At 38.8% G+C, this 5,728-nt stretch overlaps 1 non-coding gene across 1 annotated transcript; it reads left to right on the plus strand.

Moving 5' to 3' along the window:
- Positions 1–2,823: 2,823 nt before the first annotated feature.
- LOC112767779 (small nucleolar RNA R71) lies at positions 2,824–2,927 on the plus strand. The gene has a single exon (XR_003185219.1). It is a non-coding gene; the product is annotated as a small nucleolar RNA R71 (small nucleolar RNA).
- Positions 2,928–5,728: the final 2,801 nt, after the last annotated feature.

Raw genomic sequence — 5,728 nt, forward strand, 5'->3', positions numbered from 1 at the left:
TTGAACCATTAAGATCCCGACTTGTTGAATGGGGTTGGTGAGAATTTTCCAACCTCTCCTTCGAATTTCATGTCGGATCTCCAGATATTCACTCTTTTTGAACTTGAAGGGGACCTCGGGGATCACCTTTTTCTTGAACACAACTTCATAGAAGTGGTTTTGATGGACCTTTGAGATGAATCTCTCCATGTCCTATGACTCAGAAGTGGAAGCAATTGTCTTCCCTTTCCTCTTTCTAGAGGTTTCTCCGGCCTTAGGTGCCATTAGTGGTTATGGAAAACAAAAAGCTTTAGCTTTTCCCACACCAAACTTAGAATGTTTGCTCGTTCTCGAGCAGAAGAAGAAAGAAAAGAGTAGAAGAAGAAGAAATGGAGGAGATGGAGGGGGGATGTAGGTTCGGCCAAGGTGGGTTGAGTGTGTATGATGTGTGGAAATGAAGGTGGTAAGGAGGGGTATTTATAGGGTAAGGGAGAGAGGGTAGCTGTGTATGAGGGGTTGGGTTAAGGAGGGAAATTGTTTGAATTTGAATGGTGAGGTAGGTGGGGTTTATGATGGATGGAAGTGAATGGTGAAGAGATTATGGAGAAGAGGGTAAGATTTGATAGGTGAGGGGAATTTGGGGAAGAGTGTTATGGAAGGGTGTGAAGAGGAGAGAAGAAGAGGAGGGATAGGTGGGGATCCTGTGGGGTCCACAGATCCTGAGGTGTCAAGGAATTTGAGTCCCTGCACCATTCTGGCGTTTAAATGCCCATTGTGTGCCAAAGCTGGCGTTTAACGCCAGCTCTGCTACCTTTCCTGGCGTTAAATGCCACTCTGCTACCCATTTCTGGCGTTAAACGCCAGCCAGATGCCAGACAGCCTTTTCTGGCGTTAAACGCCCAGAGTGTTGCCCATTCTGGCGTTTAACGCCCAGAATGCTGCCAGGCTGGGCGTTAAACGCCCATTCTGCTATCCTTACTGGCATTTAAACGCCAGTAAGCCTGTCCTCCAGGGTGTGCTATTTTTGATGTTGTTTTTCATTCTGTTTTTGATTTTTCAGTTATTTTTGTGACTTCACATGATCATCAACCTAAAGAAAACATAAAATAACAATGGAAAACAAATAAATATAATTAGATGACATTGGGTTGCCTCCCAACAAGCGCTTCTTTAATGTCAATAGCTTGACAATAAAGCTCTTAGAGAGCTTCACAGAGACTCAGAGCTTAATGATGGCCTCCCAACACCAAACTTAGAAGTTGAGTGTGGGGACTCTGTTTGACTCTGTTTCGAGAGAAGGTTTTCATGCTTTCTCTCCATGGTTACAGAAGAAGATCCTTGAGCCTTAAACACAAGGTAGTCCTCATTCAATTGAAGGACTAGCTCTCCTCTGCCCACATCAATCATAGCTCTTGCTGTGGCTAGGAAGGGTCTTCCAAGGATGATGGAATCATCTTCATCCTTCCCAGTGTCTAGGATTATGAAATCAGCAGGGATGTACAGGCCTTCAACCTTCACTAAGACATCCTCTACAAGTCCATAAGCCTGTTTCCTAGAATTGTCTGCCATCTCTAGTGAGATTCTTACAGCTTGCACCTCAAAGATCCCTAGTTTCTCCATTACAGAGAGGGACATGAGGTTTATCCCTGACCCCAGGTCACACAGAGCCTTCTCAAAGGTCATGGTGCCTATGGTACATGGTATTAAGAACTTTTCAGGATCCTGTTTCTTCTGAGGTAATTTCAGTTGAACCAGATCATTTAGTTCATTGATGAGCAATGAGGTTCATCCTCCCAAGTCTCATTACCAAATAACTTGGCATTCAGCTTCATGATTGCTCCTAGATATTGAGCAACTTGCTCTTCAGCAATATCTTCATCCTCTTCAGAGGAAGAATACTCATCAGAGCTCATGAATGGGAACAGTAAGTTCAGTGGAAATTTTATGGTCTCTGTATGAGCCTCAGATTCCTTTGGTTCCTCATTAGGGAACTCCTTGGAGGCCAGTGGACATCCATTGAGGTCTTCCTCACTGGAAATCACTGCCTCTCCTTCCTCACTAGGTTCGGCCATGTTGGTTATATTTATGGCCTTGCACTCTCTTTTTGGATTCTCTTCTGTATTGCTTTGGAGAGTACTAGGAGAGAGTTCAATAACTTTCTTACTCAGCTGACCCACTTGTGCCTCCAGATTTCTAATGGAGGACCTTGCTTCAGTCATAAAACTGAGAGTGGTCTTAGATAGATCAGAGACTACAGTTGCTAAGTCAGAGTGGCTCTGCTTAGAATTCTCAGTCTGTTGCTGAGAAGATGATGGAAAAGGTTTGTTATTGCCAAACCGTGCTCTCCGACCATTATTATTATTGAAGCCTTGATTAGGCTTCTGTTGATCCTTCTATGAGAGATTAGGATGATTCTTCCATGAAGGATTGTAGGTGTTTTTATAGGATTCTCCCATGTAATTCACCTCTTCCATTCCAGGATTCACAGGGTCATAGGCTTCTTCTTCAGAGGAAGCTTCCTTAGTACTGCCTGTTGCAGCTTGCATTCCAGACAGACTTTGAGAAATCATATTGACTTGCTGAGTCAATATTTTGTTCTGAGCTAATATGGCATTCAGAGTATCAATCTCAAGAACTCCTTTCTTCTGAGTTGTCCCATTATTCACATGGTTCCTTTCAGAGGTGTACATGAACTGGTTATTTGCAACCATTTCAATGAGTTCCTGGGCTTCTGCAGGCGTCTTCTTCAGATGAAGAGATCCTCTAGCAGAGTGGTCCAATGACATCTTGGACAATTCAGACAGACCATCATAGAATATACATATGATGCTCCATTCTGTAAACATGTCAGAAGGACAGCTTCTGATCAATTGCTTGTATCTTTCCCAAGCTTCATAGAAGGATTCACCTTCCTTCTGTCTGAAGGTTTGGACTTCCACTCTAAGCTTACTCAACTTTTGAGGTGGAAAGAATTTGGCCAAGAAAGCATTGACCAGCTTTTTCCAAGAGTTCAGGCTATCTTCAGGTTGTGAGTCCAACCATGTCCTAGCTCTGTCTCTTACAGCAAAGGGGAAAATCATAAGTCTGTAGACCTCAGGATTAACCCCATTGGTCTTAACAGTGTCACAGATTTGCAAGAATTCAGCTAAGAACTGATGAGGATCTTCCAATGGAAGTCCATGAAACTTGCAATTCTGCTGCATCAGAGAAACTAATTGAGGCTTAAGCTCAATGTTATTTGCTCCAATTGCAGGAATTGAGATGCTCCTTCCACAGAAGTCAGAAGAGGGTGCAATAAAGTCACCAAGCATCTTCCTTGCATCTCCACCATTGTTATTGGGTTCGGCCATCTCTTCTTCTTTTTCGAAAAATTCTGTTAGGTCCTTTCCAGAGTGTTGTGCTTTAGCTTCTCTTAGCTTCCCCTTTAGAGTCCTTTCAGGTTCCGGATCAGCTTCAACAAGAATGTTCTTATCCTTGCTCCTGCTCATATGAAAAAGAAGAGAACAGAAAGGAATATGAGTCCTCTATGTCACAGTATAGAGATTCTTTTATGTGAGTAGAAGAAGAGAAGAGTAGAAGAATGAGAAGAGAAAAATTCGAACACAGAGAGGGAGAGAAGGTTCGAATTTTGAGAAGAAGAGAAGTGTTAGTGATTAAAGAAATAGAAAGAGATGAGAGAGAGAGAGAGAGAAAATTCGATTTTTAACTTAAAATAAAAGAAAAATATTTTAGTTTTTATTTTAATTATTAGTTAGTATTCGAAAATTAAGGGAAGAAATAAAATAAAATTTGAAAACTAAATAAATTAATTAATAAAAAAGATTTTTGAAAAGGTGGTTAGTGATTTTCGAAAATTTGAGAGAGAAAAGTAGTTAGGTAGTTTTGAAACAGATATGATTGAGATAGTAAACTTTTAAAATCAAACAAAAAGTCAAGTAGTTAATTGAAAAAGATTTGAAAATCAATTTTGAAAAGATAAGAAGTTAGAAAAGATTTTGAAATTGATTTTGAAAAGAATATGATTGAAACCTTATTTTGAAAAAGATTTGAAGAGGAAATTAAAAAGATTTGATTTTGAAAATTAAAGTTGATTACTTGACTAACAAGAAACCAAAAGATATGATTCTAGAATTCAAAGATTGATCCTTTCTTAATAGGCAAGTAACCACTTGAAATTTTTGACTCAAAATATTAGATGTCAGTATTAATTTCGAAAATATGAAACAAAATTAAGAAAAAGATTTTGAAAATTTTCGAAAATAATAAAAAAATTGAAAAAGATTTGATTTTTGAAAAAGAATTGAAAAAGATAGAATTTTTTAATTTGAAATTTTGACTTGACTAACAAGAAATAACTGAATTTAAAAAATTTTTGACCAAATCAATTCAAAATTTTGAAAATTATGAGCAAAATAAAGGGAAAGATATATTTTTTTATTTTTAAAATTAATGAGGAAAGAGAAAAACATCAAACAGACACAAGACATAAGAAATTAAAATCAAAACAACTAATGCATGCAAGAACATTTTGAATGTCAAGATGAACACCAAGAACACTTTGAAGATCACGATGAACATCAAGAACATATTTTTGAATTTTTTTTAAGAAAAGAAAAACATGCAAGACACCAGAGTTAAAAGTTTTTAATGTTTAGACACTAATAAATTAAGAATGCATATGAAAAACAAGAAAAGACACAAAACAAGAAGAACAGAAGATCAAACAAAGACAATCATCAAGAACAACTTGAAGATCATGAAGAACATATGCATGAATTTTTCGAAAATTTAAAGAAAGATTAAAAAGATGCAATTGACACCAAACTTAAAATTTGACACAAGACTCAAACAACAAACATGAAAAGTCGGCAGCTCGTTTTGTGTTAGCAGATAAAAGCATTATTACAGTGGTTGGAATTGCTGAAGATGTATTAGTGAGCATTAAGGGGCTCAGATTTTCCATTGACTTCTATATCTTGGAAATGCCCCCTAATGACTCAGGAAGACCATCATCAATCCTGCTTGGAAGACCATTCCTGAAGACTTCGAAGTTCAAGCTGGATGCATTCTCAGGAACTTACTCCTTTGAGATAGATGGCAGAGCAGTGAGTTTCAGTTTAAATGAAGCTATGAAGCACCCTTCGGAAGATCGTTCTATCTTCCAGTGTGACATCATTGATGAAACTGTAGCTGAAGTTCACCAAGAAGAAGTATAAGAGAAGCACATGGAGCAAGGTCCAAGTGTGGGGACACCCTCTGAACATAATGAAGACACATTGCCATTATCACTAGTTCCAGATAATCCAGAGCCTAGCCATGAGCAGACATTGGAATTAAAGCCACTTCCTCCCCACCTCAAGTATGCTTACCTTGAGGATAATCAGAAGTTCCCAATTATCATTGCAAGGGAACTCACTTCCCAACAAAAGGAGCAGCTGCTTAGTGTGTTGAGAAGACACAAGAAAGCAATTGGGTGGAGCTTGGCGGATATAGTAGGCATCAGTCCTCAAGTTTGTGAGCACAGAATATTCTTAGAAGAGGGAGCAAAGCCTATCCGTCAACCCCAAAGAAGATTGAATCCCACCATCTTAGAAGTTGTCAAGAAAGAAGTGACCAGGCTACTTGAAGCAGATATCATTTACCCCATCTCAGACAGTGAATGGGTTAGTCCAGTACAAGTGGTGCCCAAGAAGTCTGGAGTCACAACAGTAAAAAATGAGCATGGAGAGCTCCTGACAACTAGAGTGCA

This window comes from Arachis hypogaea, chromosome 17, assembly GCF_003086295.3.
Source record: "Arachis hypogaea cultivar Tifrunner chromosome 17, arahy.Tifrunner.gnm2.J5K5, whole genome shotgun sequence".
Taxonomy (NCBI): domain Eukaryota; kingdom Viridiplantae; phylum Streptophyta; class Magnoliopsida; order Fabales; family Fabaceae; genus Arachis; species Arachis hypogaea.